The sequence below is a fragment of the Panthera pardus genome, unplaced genomic scaffold (assembly GCF_024362965.1).
Source record: "Panthera pardus isolate Hobbes unplaced genomic scaffold, ASM2436296v1 HiC_scaffold_24, whole genome shotgun sequence".
Classification (NCBI taxonomy): Eukaryota; Metazoa; Chordata; class Mammalia; order Carnivora; family Felidae; genus Panthera; species Panthera pardus.
Genome location: NW_026526810.1, coordinates 21,558,489 through 21,584,154, shown reverse-complemented (window position 1 = coordinate 21,584,154; position 25,666 = coordinate 21,558,489). Strand labels below are relative to the sequence as shown.

The 25,666-nt window shown below is 38.7% G+C and overlaps 1 protein-coding gene across 3 annotated transcripts in view; it reads left to right on the top strand.

Moving 5' to 3' along the window:
• Window positions 1-25,666, top strand: part of NRG4 (neuregulin 4) — a 114,883-nt gene that overhangs the window by 42,304 nt on the left and 46,913 nt on the right. Inside the window, exon 2 of one of the 3 annotated variants that reach the window (XR_008417004.1) lies at window positions 8,299-9,768. The exons of the other annotated variants lie outside the window; for them this stretch is intronic. The gene's annotated coding sequence lies outside the window, so the exon portion shown is untranslated. Of the gene's footprint in view, window positions 1-8,298; window positions 9,769-25,666 lie in introns of those variants that run through there. 3 annotated transcript variants of the gene reach the window in all.

Here is a 25,666-nt window from a genome sequence, read left to right as displayed (position 1 = left end):
TGAAAAAAACGTCTATTCATGTCCTGCCCATTTCTTCACTGGATTATTTATTTTGTGGGTGTTGAGTTTGATAAATGCTTTATTTATTTTGGATACTAACCCTTTATCAGATATGTCATTTGCAAATATCTTGTCCCATTCTGTTGGTTGCCTTTTCATTTTTTTGATCATTTCCTTTGCTTTGCAGAAGCTTTTTATTTTGATGATGTCCCAATAGTTTGGTTTTGCTTTGGTTTGCCTCAGGAGACATATCTAGTAATAAGTTACTATGAACAATGTCAAAGAGGTTGCTGCCTATGTTCTCCTGTAGGATTTTGATGGTTTCCTGTATCACATTTAGGTCTTTCATGCATTTTGAATTTATTTTTGTATATGGTGTAAGAAAGTGGTCCAGTTTTATTCCTCTGCATGTCCAGTTTTCCCAGCACCATTTGCTGCAGAGACTGTCTTTTGTCCATACTCTTTCTTGCTTTGTGGAAGATTGGTTGGCCCTACATTTGTGGGTCCATTTATGGATTCTGTTATTTTACACTGATCTATGTGCCAGGTCCATATTGTGTTGATAATTACAGCTTTGTAGTACAGGCTAAAGTCCAGGATTGTGATGCCTCCAGCTTTGATGTGCTTTTTCAACATTACTTGGGTATTTGGGGTCTTTCTTAGTTCCGTACAAATTTTTGAATTGTTTGTTGTAGCTCTGTGAAGATTTCTGGTGTTATTTTCATAGGGATTGCATTGAATGTGTAGATTGCTTTGGGTGATATTGACATTTTATAATTCATGAGCAAGGAATGTTTTTCCAATTGTTTGTGTCTTCAGTTTTTTCCATAAGTTTTCTATAGTTTTCAGTGTAAAGACCCTTTACCTCTTTGGTTAGGTTTATTCCAAGGTATCTTATGTCTTTGGTGTAATTGTAAAAGGGTTGATTCCTTGATTTCTCTTTCTTCTGCTGCATTATGGGTATATAGAAACACAACCAATTTCTGTACTTTGTTTTTCTGTCCTGCAACTTTGCTGAATTTATGTATCAGTTCTAGCAGTTTTTTTGTGGAGTCTTTCAGTTTTCTGAAAGAATGAATCTGTGAAGAGTAGAAATTTTACTTCTTCCTGGCCAATTTGTATGCCTTTTATTTCTTTTTGTTGTCTGATTGCTGAGGCTAAGACTTTCAATATTGTGTCGAACCACAGTGGTGAGAGTGGACATCCCTGTTGTGTTCTTGATCTTAGGGGGAAGTCTCTCAGTTTTTCCTCATTGAGGATGATATTAGCTGTGGGTCTTTCATATATGGCTTTTATCATGTTGAGGTATGTTCCTACTATCCCTACTTTCTTAAGGGATTTATGAAGAAGCGATGCTGTATTTTGTTAAGTGCTTTTTCTGCATCTATTGACAGGATCATATGGTTCACATCCTTTCTTTTATAAATGTGGTGTATCATGTTGATTGATTTGCAAATATTGAACCAGCCCTGCAATCTAGGAATAAATCCCACTTGATCATGATGAATAATTCTTTTAATGTATTGTTGAATTGTATTTGTTAGTATCTTGGTTGAGAATTTTTGCATCCAAGTTCATCAGGGATATTGGTCTATAATTCTCCTTTTTAGTGGGGTCTTTGTAAGTTTTTGGAATCAAGGTAATGTGGGCTTCAGAGAATAAGTTTAGAAGCTTTCCTTCCATTTCTATTTTTTGGAACAGTTTGAGAAGAATAGGTATTAACTCTTTAAATGTCTGGTAGAATTCCCCTGGGAAGCTGTCTGGCCCATGAATCTTGTTTGTTGGGAGATTTTTCATTACTGATTCAATTTCTTTCCTGGTTATGGATCCGTTCAAATTTTTATTTCTTCCTGTTTCAGTTTTGGTAGTACGTGAGGAATTTTTCCATTTCCTCTAGTTTGGCCATTATCTTGGCATATAATTTTTCTAGTATTCTCTGATAATTGTTTCTATGCCTGTGGTATTAGACATGATCTCTAATCATGTGATCTCTCCTCTTTCATTTGTGATTTTATTTATTTGTGTTCTCTCTCTTCTTTTTGATAGGTCTTGCTAAGGGTTTATCAATTTTGTTTATTATTTCAGAGAACTGGTTTTTTGTTTCATTGATCTGTTCTGGTTTTTTTTAATATCATTTACTTCTTCTCTAATCTTTATTTTTTCCCTTCTTCTGTTGGCTTTAGGCTTTATTTGCTGCTTCTTTTTTAGCTCCTATAGGCATAAGGTTAGGTTGTGTATTTGGGACCTTTCTTGCTTCTTGAGATAGGCCTTTATTGCAATGTACTTTCCTCTTAGGACTGCCTTTGCTGCATCCCAAAGGGTTTGGACTGTCGTGTCTTCATTTTCATTTGCTTCCATGTATTTTTAAATTTCTTTATTAATTTCTTGGTTAACCCATTCATTCTTTAGTAAGGATGTTCTTTAACTTTCATGTATTTGTGGTTTTTCCAAATTTTTTCATGTGATTTATTTCAAGTTTCATAGCATTGTGATCCAAAAATATGCATGATATCATCTCAGTCTTTTTGTACCTGTTGAGAGCTGATTTGTGACCCATTATGTGCATTCTGGAAAATGTTACATGTGCACTTGAGAAGAATGTGTTTTCTGCTGCTTTATGATGAAAAGTTCTGACTATATCTGTTAAGTCCATATGGTTCATTGTGTCATTCAAAGCCATTGTTTCCTTGTTGATTTTCTGCTTAGATCATCTGTCCATTGTTGTAAATGGGGTATTAAAGTCCCTTACTATTTTGGTATTATTATCAGCAAGTTTATGTTTATTATTAGTTGATTTATATATTTGGATTTTCCAAGTTGGGGGCATAAATATATTTACAATTGTTAGGTCTTCTTGGTGGATAGACCCCTTAATTATGATATAATGCTGTTTTTCATCTCTTGTTACAGTCTTTGCTTTGAAATCTAGTTTGTCTGATATAAGTATGGCTACTCTGCCTTTCTTTTTACTTCCCTTAGCATGATAAATGGTTTTCAATTCCCTCACTTTTGATGTGGAGGTGTTTTTCAGTCTAAAATATGTCTCTTGTAGGCAGAATATAGATGGATTTTTTTTTTAATCCATTCTGATACCCTGTGTCTTTTGATTGGAGCATTTAGTCCATTTACATTCAGAGTGATTATTGAAAGATACGGATTTAGTGCCATTGTGTTGTCTATAGAGTTGGTGTTTAGGGTGATGTTATCCAGTCCTTTGTAGTCTTTGTTGCTTTCATCTTTGTTTCTCCACTCAGAGAGTCCCCCTTAAAATTTCTTGCAAGATTGGTTTAGTGGTTCAGAACTCCTTTACTTTTTGTTTGTCTGGGAAACTCTTTACCTCTTCTTCTGTTCTGAATGACAGCCTTCCTGGATAAAACATTCTTGGCTGTATATTTTTCCTGTTCAGTACATTGAACATTTCCAGCCACTCCCTTCTGGCCTGCCAAATTTCAGTGGACAGGTCTACTGCTAACCTTATGTGTCTATCTTTGTCAGTTAAGGACATTTTGTCCCTAGCTGCTTTCAGAATTCTATCTTTTTTGCAAGTTTCACTGTGATGTTTTGTGGTGTTGACCCGTTTTTGTTGATTTTGAGGGGAGTTCTCTGTGCTTCTTAGACTTGAATGCCTGTTTCCTTCCCAAGATTAGTGAAGTTCTCAGCTATAATTTGTTCTCAGCTATAATTATAATTTTTATAATAACAAAAGGTTAAATAAACCTTTTGTCCTTTTTTCCCTCTATTCTTCTTTTGGGACTCCTATGATATTGTTGGGAAAATAAGTAAAGTTCTGCACCATAAGATGGCCGACAGGACTAACATAAGCTCTAGTTTCTAGCTTAGAGACTCCTCTTCCAGGTTCTTCCTGCTCTGTTTGCCACGCAAACCACCATGAATGCAGAAGAGATAACGCTATAAATTACCCCTCCCACTTGTGTTCAGGGCTCAGATCTCTGGAGAAGGATCTCCTCTGAGTCTGCTAGTGTAAAATAAAACACTGATCCACCAACATCTCCAAGTGCCACGTGGTTTTTCTGCCAGTGATCCAGCCTGGTTCCATAACATATTTGGTTCTCTGATTGGGAAACCCAACTGTGCTGGCCCATTGTTGCCACCAGTTTGGGAGAATGGCGAGGCGGTGAAGGAATAAAGAATTGCAATGGAGAAGGTGAGCCCTGCCGGATTTTTGGCAGTCTCCCACTCGTCTCCTCAGACCAGCCCCGCTCCGCCATTCCCACTGGACTCAAGGAGACTTGGAAGTGAGGACCTGGACCTGATGTCAGATACTGGTAAGGCCTGTGGCTCCAATTCTGTCTGGCCCAGCCATAGTGGTGGAAGGGGGACCAGATCCCAGAGACCTCAGAGGTCTCACAGGTAGGAATTCTGTGGGAGGGAATGTAATAACCTCTGGTGTATACGTGAGTGTGAATGTACGACTCAGTCTAGCTTGCCTGCCAAGTTCAATTCTGTGGCTCCACGGGTGGGCACCCTTAAGGTTCCCAAAAGCCCACGGAGTCTGAGTGGGCCCATCTGCGATTCCGTGGTGAATGGCATATAGTCTATGGTGGCATTAGAATAGTTTCTGATCATAAGTCACAAAGCTGAGACCACTATGGCTAATTGTCACCTAAGTGCCTTTGGGACATGGCCAGACATCTGACTGGTCTCCTCATTAGAAGGGGCACCCCTACCCCTCTGTCTGCCTTTGTGACACCAGACACAGGAAAAGGATTAGTAATGGGGTCAAAACAGAGTAAGCCCATGATCCTCAAGATCATGCTTAAGAACTTCAAAAAGGGATTCTCAGGCGACTCTGGGATGAAAATGACACCTGGGAAGTTAAGGACCTTTTGTGAACTAAAATGGCCCATGTTCAATGTAGGATAGTCCTCAGAAGGAACATTAGGTGTCCAAGGTCCACAGGTTTGGCAAGTAGTCACTGGAAACCCAGGTCACCCCGACCAATTTCCATATATCAATTCCTGGCTTGAAGTTGCCCCAAATCTCCCACCTTGTATGTGATTCATCCATAACAAGCAGAGTCAGGCAAAGGTTTTAGCCGCCTCACCCAGAGAACCAAAGAAGCAGCCCACTGTTCCCAAGGTATTTGCGGGAGACCCAGAGGAGGATCCTGTCTTTCCTCCACCTTACCCATTGAGCCCCCTCTTCCCCCACACACAGGGACCTGAAACTCCTCCACTCTTCTCTTCTCCACCCCCAGGCCCGGAGAATCCTCTCACCAGGGCCAGCAGCCAGACTGTGCCTCAGACATCAGGAGAAAACTCCAAAAGCTAGAGGGCTTAGCTAGGATGAATATCACTCAGTTGATAGAGGTCACCAATAAAGTTTTCATGAACAGGTAGGTCACAGCTGAGAGGGAAGCTGAAAAAAGAGGGTCACCCTTCTCACAGCAGCACTGAAAGAAAAGGACAATGTAAAGACAGAGAAGCTTCAACCACAAAAGTGGGGAAAGCCCAGAGCCCCCTTAGCAAAAGACTAATGTGCCTACTGCAAGGAAAAGGAACATTAGAAGAATGAGTGTCCGAATTGGAAGGGACCCCCAAAACCCAGCCAATATCGGGAGGAACCTTGAGAAGGGGAACTTACTGGTCTGACCAAGATAGAATCAGACTGAAGGGGATGTTGACTCTCTCTCTCTGTTCTTCTGCCTAATAGATGTGAGGGCTTCTCCCTCATTCATTTCTGGGGTTAACAGCTATAATTGGAGCCAACTATGGTTAGTCTACCTTGGGATGGGGACTTTAAGGAATATTCCCAAGAAGCTGCTGAAACTCCATTTGTTTTGGGGAAATTCCCGGTCTTTCCTGGCTTAATGTGGACTCCATATTTCCACTTTGGTAGAAAAACATGGCATCTGCTCTTCTGTCTGAGCTAAGGTTTTGCATTGGGTTTTCCTTCTCTGCCTTCTGCTGGCACCTTGCCTCTTCTGCCTTCCTCTCCCCTTCCTGTTTCTGCACCAATTTGGGTGAGGCCTGCATAACTGGTTCCTATACCATTCTTAGCGCCTCAGGCACCATTGGCTCCTCCTCCCACCCTGGAGGTCAAGGAGCAAAGTGTACCCCCTTGGACCACCTCCACTGGAGTCCCAAGTGAAAATTAACAATGGGGGACAATTGATTGAGTTTCAAGTGGACGCAGGTGAAACATATTCGGTGTTTAAACTAATTTAAGTTTGTTGGATCTGTCTTTAAAGTTATCAGCATTTGGGGCGCCTGGGTGGCTCAGTCGGTTAAGCGTCCGACTTCAGCTCAGGTCATGATCTCACGGTCCGTGAGTTCGAGCCCCATGTCGGGCTCTGGGCTGATGGCTCAGAGCCTGGAGCCTGCTTCCAATTCTGTGTCTCCCTCTCTCTCTGCCCCTCCCCCATTCGTGCTCTGTCTCTCTCAGTCTCAAAAATAAATAAACATTAAAAAAATTAAAAAAAAATAAAGTTATCAGCATTAAATATGAAACTTTCATTCTACCAAGGTTGACTAAAGGTCAAATAGGCTCATGTTATCTCTATTGCAATTTGTTAGCAAAAAGATGGCTTAAAATGGTAGTTAATTTTGTCTATCTCAAAGTTTTCATGGGTAATTGTTAAGATAGCTTTCAAGGTCTTTGGTAACCTGAAACTGTAAAGTTTTGATTGCATGATAAAATGAGATTCAATTCATTGGACATCTAGGTCTTTTCCAAATAGGATAGAGTGCTAAAACTTTGATTACTGAACATAGGTTTCTGTTTTTAACTTCTTATTGCAGAGAAACTAAGGCTATTTGGACCTATTGGAAGACACGCTTTGTGCTTAATTGGTTCATGAATTTACCATCTAAAAAATCTGGTGTAAACACCTCTCTGTTGGTTACTAAGTCCTCAATTGGAGACTAAGGTTTCCTAAGAGTTAAAATTCTGCCAAGTGTACTTAAGACTGATGAAAATAAGGAAAGCAACCCTGTATGTAGAAAAGTGGGAGATATGTAAGAAAGATATAAGGAATGGAAATACATTTTTTGTTGAGGGTAAAAGAAAGTAATTTTGCCCTAAATGAGACTGGTGGTTTGGAGAGAAATGGCTTTGGGACAAAGTTTGAAGGCAAAGGAAAGTTGTAGAAGGTTCATGAAGGGAAGCCTTTGGAAAGGAATTTTATGTGTGCTCAGGATGGACTAAGGTTGAGATGAATGGAATTTTAAAAGTACATTGGTATAAGGTTGAAATTCTGCTTTTCTCTCTATTCAAAAGACAGTTTTCTTGGACTGTTGATCTACTCTTGATAAGACGATGTAAACAAAGGTATTTTTCTCTTTTGCCTGCCAGGGAAACCAAAACTTTAGGTTTCATCTTTATCAGGTCTTTGATTGCTAGTTAAAACTTCTCAATGTTAAAGGAGCTAGGTTTTGCTAACAACAATATAATGCTATACATTCACCTTTAAGATCTCTTATTGCCACCTTGGTTGAATAAATAAGGTTTTAAGATTTGTAATGATCTGTAATCCTATTTAGGATGTGCTTTATTACTTCCTAAGGTTTTAACAAACTTCCCAGGATTTAAATGGTAAATGAAGTCTTTGACCAATTAGGCCCTTTTATTTGGGATGCTAAGTTACTTGGAAAAGCACTGTCGTAAAATGGTAAACCTTAGGTTGCATTGCATGGGTAAATGCTGTAACTGCCCAAATATATATGCAATTCCTAAACTTTTAATGTTTTGGGATAAGGTCATCACTTAATATTCTGATTACCTGAAGTGTTATGTGTCATAGAAATAACCGAATTTCTTTGTTAATTGCATCATAACGAACTCTCATCAGATCTTTAACAGTGTCCATTTCTGATCTTTTGTCATTTATAATTGTTCTTATTCTCTCACAAAACATGTTTCTTCTTCAAGGAGATTTATAAAAAGGACTTTTAGGACAAATACAGGTATTTGACATCTTTAAGGTTAATACTAAAATGGGTAAGAATTTCCAGAGCTAAAAAGCTGCATTCAAACTGAACAAGAATTAGGAACATGGGACTAAATGAACTGAGGAAGATTGCAGTTTTGTGACTCTTGTTGGAAATATTGCTGGCTCTCTAATGTTTGCTCTTCCAGATTAAGGAGACTTTCTCTTAAGATATGTCATAACATGTCATAAAGAAGTGTCATAAAGTATTCATTTGTAAACTGAAGCATTTATCTTTTCTCTCAACCTAAACCCTCTGAAATTCAAAAACTCTCAGTGAGTATTCTTTCTTTCATAGCAATTACAATTGTTTGCATAAATTCAATAAGAATCTGTTCATCTTGTAACAGGTCACCTTTGGAAATACTGGTTATTTTACCAAGGCTTTGACTGGAATGTCATATTTGAGAGTGACATGCATAGATTCAGATATGACCAGACAGCTTTAAGGAACTTGGGGTGACTTTATGAAACATGGAGCCATAAAGGAAATGTTGGCCTGATGCCTTGCTTACAGAGCTCCCAGCAGCCTCACCAGGTGAATAAAGAAGGTCACTTCCTGGCAGGTGCAAGAACCTAAGGATACCTTGGGGACCTGGTGAAGAGGAATTCACCCAATTCTACAGGTATTGCAGGCCTGTCCGATGGCAAGTATTTGGCATGGCTTCTGGCCTGGAGAAGCTACTAAAAAGTTCAACCTGGAAATTCCTTATAAAAGTTTCCAGCAAAGCAAACTTTAAAGATCCTCATGATCAATCGCTATTCTTGCTGAGCTTATGTAAATAATTAGGCCAGGTTTGTTAAGACTGGGTTTGTTCTACAAATGCATTGGTCTCAATTTGGCTATCTCTGGAAATGGGGGTTTTTAGAGAGAAAAACTATGTTTCAACAATGCACTGTTATGGATGTTAAATTCTAGTTACGATTGTCTTTAAATGTTTGTTGTTTGCCTAAGCTAGACAACTTGAGGTAAACGTCAGAAAAATTGTCCACAGTATTTCATGTATAGACAATCTTCTGTGCTTGTTATTCTATGAAGATAATAATAAAACCCCATGGGCATAAGATTATTTAAACAATTGGAAGACGGGATGGATCTCTAAATATTCAAACCATATCCTCCCTAAACCAGATCTGACAATTACTAGAAACCCACCCAATATAAACCCAGGAGATCTGGTTTATTCCAAGAATGGGGCCCCCCTTTTGAAGACTTGGAGGTGGACTTTACAGATATACAACCAAGCAAAGGATTCAGGTACCTCCTTGTAATAATCTGCACATATTCAGGTTGGGTCAAAGCCTTCCCAACAAGGATGGAATGAAGTCATGAGGTGGCCAAAGCTCTTCTACAGGAAATCGTGCCTTGATTTGGTCTGCTCCTAACCATACACAGTGACAATGGACCTGCATTTGTAGCGGACATTATACAAAGCCTGACCAGGTCCCTCAACATTACCTGGAAACTGCAACATTCATCTTAGCCCTCTGAAGGTACCAACCCCTAGAGCTAAAGGGTGATGCCTACTGAAATAGATTTTTTGTTAAAAAAAAGGCATCAAAGGGGGGAATGTTGGGAAAATAAGTAAAGTTCTGCACCATAAGATGGCCGATGGGACTAACATAAGCTCTAGTTCTTAGCTTAGAGACTCCTCTTCCAGGTTCTTCCTGCTCTGTTTGCCATGCGTGTACAAACCACCATGAATGCAGAAGAGATAACGCTATAAATTATCTTTCCCATTTGCGTTCGGGGCTCAGATCTCTGGAGAAGGATCTTCTCTGAGCCCACTGGTGTAAAATAAAACGCCGATGCACCAACATCTCTGATTGCCGCTTGGTTTTTCTGCCAGTGATCCAGCCTGGTTCTGTAACAATATGGATATTGTTTTGTTTCATCGAATCACTAAGTTCTCTAATTCTCCCTTTATGATGTAATAATTTCCTTTCACTCTTTTTTTTTTCAGCTTAAGTATTTTCCATAATTTTATCTTCTGTATCACTGATTCTCTCTCTGCTTTTTCAACCCTTGTTGTGACTATATCCAATTGGTTTTGCATCTCAGTTATAGCAATTTTTATTTTGTCCTGACTAGTTTTCAGGTCTTTGATCTCTGCAGCAAGAGTTTTTTCTGGTGTCTTCTAGGCTTTTTTTCAGGCCTAAATAGTAGTCTTATGGCTTTTTCTAAATTATTGTTCAGATATATTGCTAATATCCATTTTGAGCAAGTCTCTGGCTGTCATTTCTTCTTTTTGGGAGAATTTTTTGTGGGGAGAATCCTCCATCTTGTCATTTTGGCTAAATTTCTGTTTTTTGCGTGTTTTAAAAGCCCGTTATGTTTCCTGTACCTGGGAGTACTGCTATATTAAAAAAGGGTCATACACTATCCAAGGCCTGGCCCTTCAGGAAGTGTTTCTGGTGTATGCTGTGTGCACTCTGCTATTGTATTTTGGCTCCTCTTTCCCACGGTCAGTCCTCTGCAGAGCTCCTCCCTGCTTGTAGTGGGGGAGTGTTGGGACCTTTAACTAGGTGTGCTTTGATTTGTTTGTTCAAGTAAGACTGGAGAAAGGGGGAAAATGAAAACCTCGTCCCAAAGAGAAAAGGAAAAGGAACAAATAATATGAAACAGAGAATCAAAAAACAGTAAGTCTATTCCAAAGAAAAAGAAAGGAAAGAAAAAAGAAGAAAAGAAAAAAGAAACAGAAAAGAATAAAAAAAGCCTGATCTAAAAAGAGAGAGAGAGAATATGAAATGAAAAAAAAAAGCAAAAAAAAACAAAAAAAACAAGAATGTATGAGCCTGATTCCAAAAGATAAAAGAGAAAGAACTGCAGGTGTCATTTTGGAGCACTTTATTTTCAGTGTATTTGGTGCATGGGGGATGCTCTCTGTGCTGGTATTGTGGAGGAGAGGCTCACTGCATTGGCTCAGAGTCAGTCAGTCTTGCCCCAGTAAATAAGCAGTTGCCCAGCACGTGGTGGAGTTGGGGGTAGGTGGGAGACGAGTTTGGTATAAGTGCCCTCCTCCACTGGGGGCCTCTGTGTTGCTCTCTGATGTCCCACCATGTTGGTGTTGGAGTGAAATTGGTGCCACTCCAGTCTCTTGTCCCTGGACTGGGATCTCACACCCCTGCTGTTCTGGCAGCCCTCACAGAATAGCAAGGGCAGTCAGTTTACCCTGCATCACAATTCTCCTACATTTTTTCTTTGGCCTGAGGCTGGGATTCAAAACCTGAAGTCTTAGAGGACCACACAACATGCAGATCTGCTCCCCTCCTCTGGAGTACAGCCTTTCCAGGCTGTGTCTGAGGCTCTCTGTCCCTGAAAAACAGTCCTGCAGGGTGTGCAGAATCTATGGTGTAGCACTGCTAAAAGCAGCAAAGGTTATATTCCCTCTGGGTGCTCTTCTGTCCCCTGCTAATGAAAGGCCTTTGGCTGGCCCCTACAGGGTCTTTAATCCTCGGGGAGACGATATACCCTCTTCCAAAAGTATTCCAGGAAGGGGAATGTTCTCTCACAGTGGACCCTGGAGATCATCTCCTACACCTTAGTATGCACTCTGGGGCAACCTTCCTCCTCCCCAGGAGCATGTGCCACAGCTCCATTTTGGGAAAGTCTTGAACTTTGAAAACCTCAGAGTTTGAGCTCCAAATGCTGTTTCAAAAAAAATAATAATAATAAAATAAAACTTGCAACACTCGGCCCTAAGTACTTCTTGCTCCTCAGTCCATGGTCCAGAGAGGTTGTCCTCTTGTGCGAACCCGAGGCTGCTCTCTCTCAACCCTTTACTTTCTCTCCTTTTTGTCTCTCCATGGAAAGGGTTCCCTCCCCTCCACAGCACCTCCGTTTTTCTCTCTCCTAATTTACTTCCATGCACCTTTCACATGCCAAGCTGTAGATGGCTTTCCTGGGTGTTCAAGTGATCTGACCTCAATACAGCTGTATTGGAAAAGCCCAGGGTCCCCCTGATGAGGTTTTAGTGGGGTTCGTGGGATCCGCAGCTGACAGCCAAGAAATAATTCTTTAAGACGTTTTTGGTGCAAAAAGTGATTTTATTGAAGTACCAGGACAGGACCCATGGGCAGAAAGAGCTGCCCTGGGACCCTGAGGAGAGACTGGTTTTATACTATGGGGTTGGTGGAAGTAAAGTCCAGGGGAAGTTTTCAGTGAGGTTTCCATATGCTGAAGAAGACTCCCACTCCCAGGATACTGGAGGCCTAGCTATTGTCAAGCTAAGGTGGTTTTCCCTCTAGCAAAGCATTAGCATTAGGACTGTAGGGAGGTCCTGGGGAAACCTTTTACTCTGCCTGCCTCAAGTATTTGTCAATGGGCTGCAGGTTATAAGGAAATTTAGTTCTGTCTGCCATTTCCTTCTGCCTTTGTTTCCCACAATCACTGTGGAGGGGTGATGTTGGGACTCCAGGACCCAGAGTCTATAAGTTTCTGAAGATTAGGCTATTGATAAAATTGCCTTTTTCTTGTAGTTTACTAAAATACTTGTAAATAAATGGAGACTCAAGTCTTTCAGAACTATGATCGCTATCAGTTAGCCATTTGTTTTTCCCCTTTTCTTTGTTCTTGGGCAGCCAGGAGTGCCTGAGGAATATCACACATATCCCACCTGGGGGTGGGTAGGGGGTGTTTGCGGCAGCCTGTCAGCTTGCCTTATGCTCCCATCTCACCCCTACCCCTGCCATTGTTATGCCCAGAGTTCGTGATCCCCAAAGACCACCAGGGAGCCAAGTCTGATGTAAAAGCAAAAGAGCCTTTATTCGAGCTAGCTCGAGCTCAATCCCCTACCTGCACCGATGCAGCGGTGAGATACCAGGGAGAGAGAGCGAGTTTCAAAAGGACAAAGGTTTTATTGGGGCCTAGGGGCAGTTGGTGAGGTAATGGCTGTGGCCTCAGCCGATTGGCTGGGGAAGGGTCGGAGTCCTGTTAGGCAGGTGAGCGGGGAGGTTACTCAAGGGGAGGAGGCGTGGTCAAGGTGAAGGACACGGAACAAGATGGAGTCGGCCGGCGTAGGCCCGCCCTTTCACCATCTTGACTCCTGGCCCAGTGTAACCTTTTAAACCAAATTTGAATTTCAGCTACTTTGAAGTTCATTTATTTTTATTGAATATAATTGCCATATAATGCTGTATTAGTTTCAGGTATACAACATAGTGATCTACCACATCTTACTTATCCATTCCTCTATCTTTGGACACTTGGGCTGCTTCCATATCTTGGCTATTGTAAACAATGCTGCACTAAACATAGATGTGCATATATCTTTTTGAATTATTGTTTTTGTTTTCTTTGGGTAAATACCCAGTAGTGGAGTTACTAGATTATATGGTATTTCTATTTTTAATTTTTTGAGGAACCTCCATACTGTTTTTCACAGTGGCTTCACCAATTTACATTCCAACCAACAGACCCCCACATCTTTGCCAATATTTGTTATTTCTTATCTTTTTTTTAAATTTCTTTTTAATACTAGCTGTTTTGACAGGTATGAGATGATATCTCATTGTGGTTTTGATTTACATTCCCTGATGATTAGTGATTTTGGGAATCTTTTCACATGTCTGTTGACCACCTGTATGTCTTTGGAAAAAATGTCTATTAAGGTTCTCTGCCCATTTTCTAATTAGATTATTTGTTTGGTGTTGAGCTGTATGAATTTTTTTTTATATTTTAGGTATTTATATCATTTGCACATATCTTCTTCCCATTCAATGTGTTGCCTTTTTGTTTTGTTGATTTTATTCTCTGTGCAAAAGTTTTTAGTTTGATGTAGTCCCAATAGCTTGTGTTTGTTTTTTTCCCCCTTGCCTGAGGAGTGATATCTAGAAAATTGTTGCGGGACCCAAGGAATTTAACAAAAATCCCCTACCCCTGGACAAGCAGAGCAAGACTAACTCCATTTTGTGCTACACCCACCATCTCATGTATAACCCCCACATGACCTACTTATTGCTTAAGACACTCCCCCACCCTAGTCAAGCCACTGAGCACACCCTTACTGGAAACCGGCTCATTTAGGAATGCGGAACCCCTAACCGCCAAAGAATGTAAACCCCGCCTTTTGCCCGCCAAACTTGCGCGCCAATTCTGACCAGAGTGATAGGCTAGTTCAAACAGTTACTATAGGGTAAATTGTAATTCAATTGGCCACCTGCGTGTGGACTGACATGACTATGCAACTTTCTGTGTGTGTGTTACAATCTCATTGGCCACTGGCCCCTATAAAACTGCTACGCCTCTTAACCTAGGGGTCCAAGTCCCTGCTCTGCTGTGTGGGGTATACTTGGGCCCAAGCTTGAGCTTGCAAATAAACCCTCGTGCGTTTGCATCGGTATCGGCTCCTTGGTGGTCTCTCAGATTCGAAATCGGGGGCATTACATTGTTATGAAGGCTGATGTGTACGAGATTACTGCCTGTGTTTTCTTTCAGGATTTTTATGGTTTCAGGTCTTGAATTTTAATCCATTTTGAGTTTATTTTTGTGTCTGGTATAGGAAAATGGTTCAGTTTAATTCTTTGCATGGAGTGGTCCGGTTTTCCAAGCACCATTTGTTGGAGAGACTGTCTTTTTACCACTGTATGTTTTAGCTATTTGGATCTTGATAAATGGTATTTCCAAAATGGCACAAAAATAAAATTATGTTTATATTTTTACCTTTTAAACTTTCATATTCAAAGGAACTTCATTAAAACAGTTAATCATATTTCCCACATAATAAATTATTTGGAAATATAAAAGTAAGCTATGGCGTGCCTGGGTGGCTCAATCGGTTAAGTGTACAACTTCGGCTCATAGTCATAATCTAGTGGGTTCGTGAGTTCTAGCCCTGCATCAGGCTCTGTGCTGACAACTCGGAGCCTGGAGCCTACTTTGGATTCTGTGTCTCCTTCTCTCTCTGCCCCTCCCCCACTTGTGCTCTCTCTCTCTCTCTCTCTCTCTCTCTCTCTTAAAAATAAATAAACATTAAAAAAAATTTTTTTAAGTAAGCTATATTGTGGGTAGGTATATTTGTATTTTATAGGCATAGAGAGAGTTGGCCCAACTCCAGAAAAAAAATAGGGGTCAGATCCATTCAATTTGGAGATAAAAGAATAATATAAAGAGTTTTGCTGATACAAGCACAGATTAATGCTATTAGTGCCTGAATATAGCTATGCTGAGCTGTCCTGCTAGTATTCAGGTGTCAACATTTCTTTAATGGACTTATATTGTAGTTATAAGAATTTATTGTAGTTTATAGCCTGGAATAAAAGCACGCTATTGTTTTTGAACTTCAACTGTGAATATTAACACAATAGGAAGAAAATATAGCATGTTTGAGATTTCCATGAACATTGTTCAGGTTTTCTTCACTTAAGAAATTTACATGGGACTATCTAAAACTTTTTAAAGAAATGCAGAAAACTGAGTAATCATTTTACATCTTTGAAGATTTGTATGTAGCTAGTATTATTTTAAATTTAATCAAATACTCTCCCTATATGTTTTTCCAGTTTTGCAAATAAATTTCAGAAATCCACAGTCCAGACTTCTGTTTGGTGGATCTGATTTGCATTATCCCTTTCTCCATTTATTTATTCTTTTCCTTCTCTGACTTTCTCTATTACACCATTCAAAAAATTAAAACAACCAGCATTTATTGTATGCCAAATGCTTTGAAATACATTATCACATTAGATTGCCCCAAGATGCCTTTTGGGTAGCTGTGAAGCTTTACATGTGAATAACTTATTTTAGGCCACTATCCCTTTCTACTGTCACATGCCTTCTTACCTTTGTGTACCCAAGATTTCTCTCAAAAGCATAAATTCTAATTTCTGTTCAGAATAAAAGTGGTTGTTATCAGGGGACCAACTGTGAAGTAGAATTTTATCTTTTTGGCTATTTCTGTCATGGCTCTTTTTTTTTTTAATGTTTATTTTTGAGAGGGAGGGAGCAGGGGAGGAGCAGAGGGAGAAGGAGACAGAATCTGAAGCAGGCTTCAGGCTCTGAGCTGTCAGCACAGAGCCCAACACAGGGCTTGAACTCACAAACCGTTAGTTAGATCATGACCTGAGCTACATTTGGTTGCTTAACCAACTAAGCCACCCAGGCACCCAATTCTGTCATGACTTTTTTCCTTATACTATGCACTCGCTGTTCTCTGTTCTCAAAATTTTTTCCAAAAACTCTTCATTCACATGGAGGTTTAAATAACAGTGTAGCTTAATTTATGACTTTTCCCAGAGATATTGCCATTTTCATTTTTTTCTGCAGAAAGAGAATTAGAAGGTAAGGCTGACTCTCATGGCTCCAACTGTCTAGCTATTAGGAATCCTTTACTCATGAAAACTGCCACAAAATTTGTTAGGCTTAATCCAAATGGATTTCATTAATATATCATTTAGCTCTTTGTAAGGTAAAATGAATTACAACTGCTTGTTGCTTAACATTCTATTTCAAGTTATTACTAAATTTCTTTTTAATGTTTATTATTTATTTTTGAGAGAGACAGAGGGAAAGCAGGGGAGGGACAGAAAGAGAGGGAGACACAGAATGTGAATCAGGCTCCAGGGCTTGAACTCATGAAGGGCTTGAACTCATGAACCACGGTATCATGACCTAAGCAGAAGTCAGACACTTTACTAACTGAGCCACCCAAGAACCCCTCTTCTAAATTATTTTTGGTTTTTGAAAAATTCTATTGCAGCATACAAATGGCAGCATACAAATGGCAGAATCACAATGGAATATTTTATATTTTTAGTTGTTAAAGATAGGATGTTAGAAAAAAATGCAAAAGTATGATTCTTTTCCAGTAAAAGTTTGATCCAGGATCAGTTATTTTATCATGACTTTCATCTCCTAGTGTGTTCCTGAAAACATGTTTGAAAAGTCATTGTCTGAAAGTTAAAGATAAAATGGTATAAGGGACCCTAGAGGCCTATGATATGTTATAAAATTCCCAAATATGATAGTGTAGTTGCTACCTTGGCAATCCAAATGGAAGGACTAGAATCTTCCCAGGCTCTGGAGCCTAGGGTCAGCCTTCCTGATGGTATAACATATATATAATATATACTATATGTAGTATATTGTATATTTTACATATATAATATGCAATATGTTACATATATAATATATAATTAATAGATAATATATAGATAATAGATGACAATATATAATATAGATAACAGATAATAGTATAGATAATATATGTAATATATAATACATATATTAGTATCTATTAATATAATATAATAGATATATCTATAATAGATAATAGCTATAATATTTTATATATATTATATATATTTTAGAAAAGGTAAAGGCATGATCTCATATAAATATAAATTAACATATCAAAGATATCATTTAACTCATTAATTATTGAGGAGACCAGTAAGATGTTACAAACAGTTCAAAGCAACAGATAAATATATAATGGGTAATTATATTATTATATTGCTGAAAGGAATTTACAAATACATGCAAAACTGATCAGTGTCTAAAGGAAATAATTATATTCCACCAGGCAAAATTCATTTGAATTTTTTTTCAAGTTTATTTATTTATTTTGAGAGAGAGAGCAAGAGAAGGGCAGAGAGAGAGGGAGAGAGAATCCCAGCCAGGCTGTGCTGTCAGTGCAAAGTCCAGTGAGGGGCTCAAACCCACGAACTGTGAGATCATGACCTGAGCCAAAATCAAGAGTCAGAGGATCAACCGATTAAGCCACCCTGGTGCCCCTGAATTTCTTTTTAAGTTGACTTATTTATTTTGAGAAAGAGAGAGAGAAAATGGGAGAGAGAGAGAAAAAACATGACCGGGGGAGGGGCAGAGATAAAGAGGAAGAGAATCCCAAGCAGTGTCATCGCTGTCAGCACAGAGCCTGATTCGGTGCTTAAACACATGAAACTGTGAGATCATCACCTGAGCTGAAACCAAGAGTTGGACGCTTAACTGACTGAGCCACCCAGGCACCCCTCATTTGAATTTCTATGGCAAAGAATCATTTGTGTTAGTATAAGTTTTCTATATTTTACAGAGTTGTAGAATAGCTGGAATGAGAGCTGCAGACCCTTATAGAATTGGATAACCTGAAAGGATATATTGGACAGGACACCCAATAATAATTTTTTGTCCATTTCAAAGTATTTCATAATTTTTCATGACAGCCAGAGCCTGGAGCCTGCTTCAGATTCTGTGTCCGTCTCTCGCTGCCCCTCCCCTGCTCGCTCTCTCTCTCTCTCAAAAAAGATAAATAAAAATAAATGTTAAAAAAAATTTTTAAAAAGAAGTGATGGTGCAGCTTGTATAAGTGCAACAAGGGTGTTAAACATATAGGTCACCTTGATTTGCTTTTGCACATTTGTGCCATTCCGTATTGAACATCCATGAAAGTTATAAAATTCTCTCTGAAAACTTTCATAAAGAATCTTGGAATGGACTTTTATTTATTTATTTATTTTTAATTTATTTAAAAAATTTTTTTTAATGTTTATTTATTTTTGAGAGAGAGACAAAATGTGAGTGGGTTAGGGGCAGAGAGAGAGGGAGACACAGAAGCAGAAGCAGGCTCCAGGCTCTGAGCGGTCAGCACAGAGCCCGATGCAGGACTTGAACTCACGAGCTGTGAGATCATGACCTGAGCCGAAGTCGGACGCTCAACAGACTGAGCCACCCAGGCACCCCAGGAATGGACTTTTATCAGCCTCTATTATTCACTATCCTGAGGCTAAGAAACCAAGCCTAAGAAACTAACTCTTCCAGACTTTGCCTGTAGTATCTATAAATTTGGATGAGTTCTTCTTTTTTTAAAGTCCTCCAAATTTGTCAGTGGTCTTGGCGTTTCGATAAGTGACTTCCTCACTACCTGTAATGCTTGACCTGTAAACCAGGTACCAGGCCAGTATTCCCAGGTGGTCTTTGTAGATTTTGGATCTATAGGAAAGGTAAACCTTAGTTCTGTAAAAATGACTTATCTTACCTAATTCAATGAGAATCATTCTCAAATATGATAGTTCAGGTAAGGCCTTGGTTGCCCAAATGATTTAACCAGTTTTATCCTAATAATAAGAGAACAGATTCTTATTGGACATTTGAAAGTAATAATAACAATACTGCCATTAAGAGTAAGATGAGGGCACTCAGTCCGTTAAGCATCTGACTTCTGCTCAGGTCATGGCCTCATGGTACATGAGTTTGAGCCCTGCATTGAGCTCTCTGCTGTCAGCATGGAACCAGCTTTGGATCCTCTGTTCCCCTTTCTCTCTACCCCTCCCCCTCTCCTTTTCTCTCTCTCTCTCTCTCTCTCTCTCCCTCTGTCTCTTTCTCTCTCTCTCTCTGTCTCAAAAATAAACATTAAAACAAGTAAGATGACTCAGTTTCTGAATTTGTGGGTCAAGGGGATGCTCAATGAGTATCAGATATTTCAAAATATTTTCATTTAACAAAAGTACTATTTACTAAATTGTTGTGGGATATTCATAGCTTAAGAAAGAGGTCAGAAAAGTACATCATTACAATATTAATAATATTCTAAACGGATAACTACTCAATTTTCCCTCATCAGTTTATTCACTATGTTCCTCAGCATGTTGAGTTAGCAGTCTGCTCTCACAAAGCTGTGAGAGTCTGAATTATAAAGACTCTTGGAAATCCTGATTCAATCCTCTCATCTCAGAAGATTGTACTTAAGAATCTTTTTTTTTTTTTTGAAGTATCAAAAATTTGCAGTAAATTGTACATTTCTTGTCCATGAGGCTCTGGGGCTGTCCTTTTTGGTTTAGGACACAAACTCTGCATCACAAAACATAAACTATGTAGATGACAGATGATTGTGGGTAATTTATTTCTGTGACCCATAATATCAGAATGGATAAAGGTAAAATTCTCTATTGGAATCTGTAAGAATTCTGGTTAAGAGTTTTGATCTGTATTTGCCCTGAGATTAAAAACATATTATGGGCAGAAAAGGCATTGACAAATCTCCAGGAAATTCTGGAGATTTTTGTTCAGTGTGTTAGTATTATAATTATTTCAATCATCTCTATTTTTATGTGGTAAAAGATAAAAATAGTGTGATTTTCTAGGGTCTTCTGGATAGTTTTAGATGTCAAAGATAAACTGAAAGTTTTACTTTTTCTATATTTAGGATCTAGTTCTGGGAAGGCAGAGGACATTTGGGCAGTGGATTAATACAGTTTCAAAGGTGCCTGAGAAACCAGACTTGGTTGCCTTTCTAGTTGAAAGAGACAAAATAAAATTTACTTTGCAAATTTTGTCCTTCATTATGCTTTTTTATATTCTAGAACGAACTGACCCTTTAGTTCTCCCTGATTCTTTCTCATGGGTTTTGCTAGTTCAAACCATTTTTATAATAACATGAAGATGTTATGTATAGCACACTGTATTATTCTTTTCTCCAATGAATCATAAGGAAGTATTTAAAAATTTTTATTTCAATTTCCAATATAGTAAATACCAATAATCCTAACCAATGTAAACGGAAATTCTGGAGTCCTCAGTTAAGTCTGAAAGTCCTTTGGTTTGGAGACCAAAAAACCTCAAGACTGCAAACTGCTACTTTCAGACAAAAGTACTCTTATTCCTTGAAAAACAAAAGTATACACAGACTTGTATTTCTCTGTCACAGTTGTTCCTAGTACAGTCTTATTACTCATATTAATTATAGGTTTCAACCAAGTAACTTCTACTTCATAGACAAAACTGAGGGATGGGTAGTTTAGAGCTGTCTAGCATATACAAGCCATTTAGTAGATATGCAAATGTCATGACTACACATAATACAACTTTTTACTGTCACACACATCCCTTTTTTAAAATCTCCCTCATTGATATTTATTACATTAATAATATTTCTAGAAAAAGCAAGTAAGATCAGTAACTGAATTTACATTAAGTTTCATTTTGATCCATTAGCCAATTTGGAAAAAAGCCATATTGATCAAAGGGATTAAAAGTAAAATGTTTTCTTTGGTACATACAGTATTTTTTAACATGGTGGCTCTATAAACTTTTTTTTAAGTTTATTTATTTTGAGAGAGAGAGAGAAAGTGGGCTCGAACGCATGGGGGAGGGTCAGAGAGAGGGGTAGAGAAAGAATCCCAAGCAGGCTCAGGACTGCCACTGCGGAGCCCCACGCAGGGTTCACACCCTTGAACTGAGAGATCATGACCCAAGCCGAAGTCAAGAGTTTGATGCTTAACCGACTGAGCCACCCAGGCACCCCGCAAAGCTATAACCTTAAGCAAAAGCAACTTAAAGATTAAGGGTCTTACAGATATTAATTCAATTAATCAGTCTAAGACTTTAAGTTACTTTGGAAATGACCTACTATAAAACATAAATACTACAAAACATAATTATGGTTGAAGTAAAATATTTGTCAGGTCAATTATTCAATGAAATTGAACACAGTTTTATATTTTTCCTAGGTTTTAATAATATGTAGGAATAGTATGAGCTTATTTAATCAGTAAGCCTATATAAGTTTAGGGAAAACACACCCTAGGAGAATTAAATGTATGATTGTGTTATACTTAACACTGATGAAGAAAAAGAGGTGTTTTTTTTTAAGCCAAACTATTAGGTTAGCTTTATTTACTACAAATCTACTCCTACTAATGTGAACTTGGATTCTTCAAATATTTCTTAGGGTCACTGAAAATAATTTTATATAAGTTTAGCATTTTAAAACCATTAGAAGTTCAGCTTCCTATTCTGGGAACTTTATGAATACTGAATTTTATATAAAAGCTTATTTTTCTCTTTAAGTCAATCTGAGCAGAACTGTAAGAGACTCTGTAGTATAATTTTTTAAATATCTTCTGGAGATAGGAAGACATTTCATATAGAATGAGAGGTAAAGGCTTTTTATTTATTTATTTATTTTTTTATTTTTTCAATATATGAAGTTTATTGTCATATTGGTTTCCATACAACACCCAGTGCTCATCCCAAAAGGTGCCCTCCTCAATACCCATCACCCACCCTCCCCTCCCTCCCACCCCCCATCAACCCTCAGTTTGTTCTCAGTTTTGTTTTTTTAACGTTTATTTATTTTTGAGACAGAGAGAGACAGAGCATGAACGGGGGAGGGGCAGAGAGAGAGGGAGACACAGAATAGGAAGCAGGCTCCAGGCTCTGAGCCATCAGCCCAGAGCCCCACGCGGGGCTTGAACTCACGGACCGTGAGATCGTGACCTGAGCTGAAGTCGGACGCTTAACCGACCGAGCCACCCAGGCGCCCCTGTTCTCAGTTTTTAAGAGTCTCTTATGCTTTGGCTCTCTTCCACTCTAACCTCATTTTTTTTTTTCCTTCCCCTCTCCCATGGGTTTCTGTTAAGTTTCTCAGGATCCACATAAGAGTGAAAACATATGGTATCTGTCTTTCTCTGTATGGCTTATTTCACTTAGCATCACACTCTCCAGTTCCATCCATGTTGCTACAAAGGGCCATGTTTCATTCTTTCTCATTGCCACGTAGTACTCCATTGTGTATATAAACCACAATTTCTTTATCATCAGTTGATGGACATTTAGGCTCTTTCCATAATTTGGCTATTGTTGAGAGTGCTGCTATAAACACTGGGGTACAAGTGCCCCTATGCACCAGTACTCCTGTATCCCTTGGGTAAATTCCTAGCAGTGCTATTGCTGGGTCATAGGGTAGGTCTATTTTTAATTTTTTGAGGAAGCTCCACACTGTTTTCCAGAGTGGCTGCACCAGTTTGTATTCCCACCAACAGTGCAAAAGAGTTCCCGTTTCTCCACATCCTCTCCAGCATCTATAGTCTCCTGATTTGTTCATTTTGGCCACCCTGACTGGTGTGAGGTGATATCTGAGTGTGGTTTTGATTTGTATTTCCCTGATGAGGAGCGACGTTGAGCATCTTTTCATGTGCCTGTTGGCCATCCGGATGTCTTCTTTAGAGAAGTGTCTATGCATGTTTTCTGCCCATTTCTTCACTGGATTATTTGTTTTTCCGGTGTGGAGTTTGGGAGCTCTTTATAGATTTTGGATACTAGCCCTTTGTCCGATAAGTCATTTGCAAATATCTTTTCCCATTCCATTGGTTGCCTTTTAGTTTTGTTGATTGTTTCCTTTGCTGTACAGAAGCTTTTTATCTTCATAAGGTCCCAGTAGTTCATTTTTGCTTTTAATTCCCTTGCCTGGTAAAGGCTTTTTAAAGTCATAGACACGGAGAGAACTTATAGATCTTTAGATCTATAACTTTGGCACAGGTCAAGAGTAAACAGAAACATGAAATTTTACTCATAAATATCAAAAAAGTATTCTCCTTCCCAGTGCATATGAAAGTTTTAATTGATTTGAACTTAAAAATGGAAAAATAAAATTTTGATAAAAGTCTAACAAACCAGATTCTCTGTCATCTTTAATAGAGAATAGATGTCTGTCATCTGTTTACAGAGATCATCAGATTATATTATTATCCAAAACCAAATTACTTATCAGTATTCTTACTAATGGGAAATAACTTATCAGTAGTAAGTGAACCACCACCACAACCATAAAATTAGTAAATAGGCGGAAAAACTAAAGACACAGAAGCAGCAAATTTTAAGATCTATTCCTGCTTGGAGTTCACGTCTGGGAGCCAGGAAAAGACATGTCTGGGCTTTAGGTGCCCAGGGGGTGTACTTTTCTGGCAACTTTGTTTATCTAGCTCTGTCACATGACTCTGTCTCAGTGAAGGACCTTCAAAACTGGTTTAAAAAAATATACATACATTTTTTTAAAAAATGTTTATTTTGAGAGAGAGGGAGAGCACACACGGGGGAGGGACAGAGAGACGGGGAGAGAGAGAATCCCAGATTAGGCTCTGCACTGTCAGCTCAGAGATGCAGGGGGAGATGTGGCGCTCAATCTCAGACCCCACCAACTGTGAGATCATGACTTGAGCTGTAATCAAGAGTTCGACGGTTAGCCAACTGAGCCACCCAGGTGCCCTGAAATAAATTTTTATGAAAGGAAAAATGAGTTTCATACAAATGTAAAATGAATGTGTATCAAAGATATACTTAGTTCATTAATCAATGAAGGAACCAGCGAAATGTTAGAACTGACTGAAGGGAGAATTCAAACAACACACACATTTAGGTGTTGAAGTGAATTTACAAATAGATACAGATTAATATCCACAGGACAATCTATTTTGTTATATTGGACAAACTTAATTTACATTAGTATAAGTTTTAAAGAGTTTACAAAGTTGTAAAGTAACTCAAATACAGTGAAAAGCACCACCCCGGAGAGTCAGATAACCCAAGGAGGTACATTAAGACTGGGTACCTAGTAGTCTTTTTTTCTTGTCTTTTTCAGAATCTTTCACTAGAGAACAGTTCAGGCAGCAGCCCTTTCCAGCTCTTGTTTTCTTGGCCAATTAGCCATAAGGTTAGCCAGCCCCTAATCTTTCAACCACCCATCTAGAACTTTCTAGGTTCTTGGAGCAAGGTTAGGGAAAATGGGTTTGTCTGCACCTGTCTTTCTTCACTAGCTGGATGAGGACTTTCCTTGCTGCCTCACCTTCCTTCATGCATCTTGTAATCACCTCAGAGCCAACCATTGCACAGTGTGGAGGTGGAGCTCTGAGACACAAGGTTTAAATTGGCGAAGGGATATCTGTTGGAATAATTACCCAGAGTGACTTAAGTAAGCTCTGATTCCCTGAGCCTGATCACCGGGATTTTCCCAGAGGGGAATTCCAAGAAGTATCTGACTACATAGTCACAAGCTCAGACCAGGGAAGGTCTCTGCTGCCTTGGCTGATGCCAAGTTCTGTCCTCTATCCGCAACAGTAGCATTCCCACTGTTAGGTGGAATCACCATTTGTCAGGTGATAAAAGGCTGAATTCTATTTGAGAGGCAGTTTAAGGAGTACAAACGTGTAATGTATGAAAGGATACTTATTCAAAAGTAAAATAATTGAGACTGAGGATCACTTAGAATTGGAAAATGTAAGAAAACTGACATTTATTGTGTTTCTTTATTTGGCATGTTGCCTCATTTAATTATGTATATTGTTTGTGTCTATCAGTAGTTTTGCTGGGCCTCACTATATGTTTTACTAAACTCAGTTACCAGAAGAAATCTGGATTTTATGAGTTGTTTTATTAGCCACAGAAAGTTTTAAAGTTTTCTGAAGGCCATTTGGTTAAAATAGGCTGAGTCTTGGCACTCTTTATAGATAAGACTTCTGTTTTTTTCATCTCTAAATTTAGTAGAGGGTTATAGTACAAAGAAAAAAGTTCAAATGCTACTGTGATATTAATCACAACAAAGTCCTCTTTAATTTGACTTTTGGCACTGTACCATACACTTTATTAAACGTCAGAATTTAAACTGATCTTTAAAACACCATTACAAAAGGGAAATAGCCACCTTTGAAGCTTATTTGCAAATGCATAAAACAGTTGCTCTGTTTAGTTATGCATTTTGTTAGCACTTTTCACAGTAATAATCTTATTTCTGATAGTGTTCATTAGAATACTCAACAGAAACAATTGATACATCTTCCTTGATTTTACCATGCTTAGAACAAAACTTATAAGAGGATAAATCTTGAAACGTCACATTTTTCCAGATCAGACACTATGCTTATCAAACATGGTGGGATATGGTTATGAAACAGTGGAAGCATTCCTTCTCTCTTAGGTCTCCTTATCTTCTGAGTTTGTCTTAGTGATTT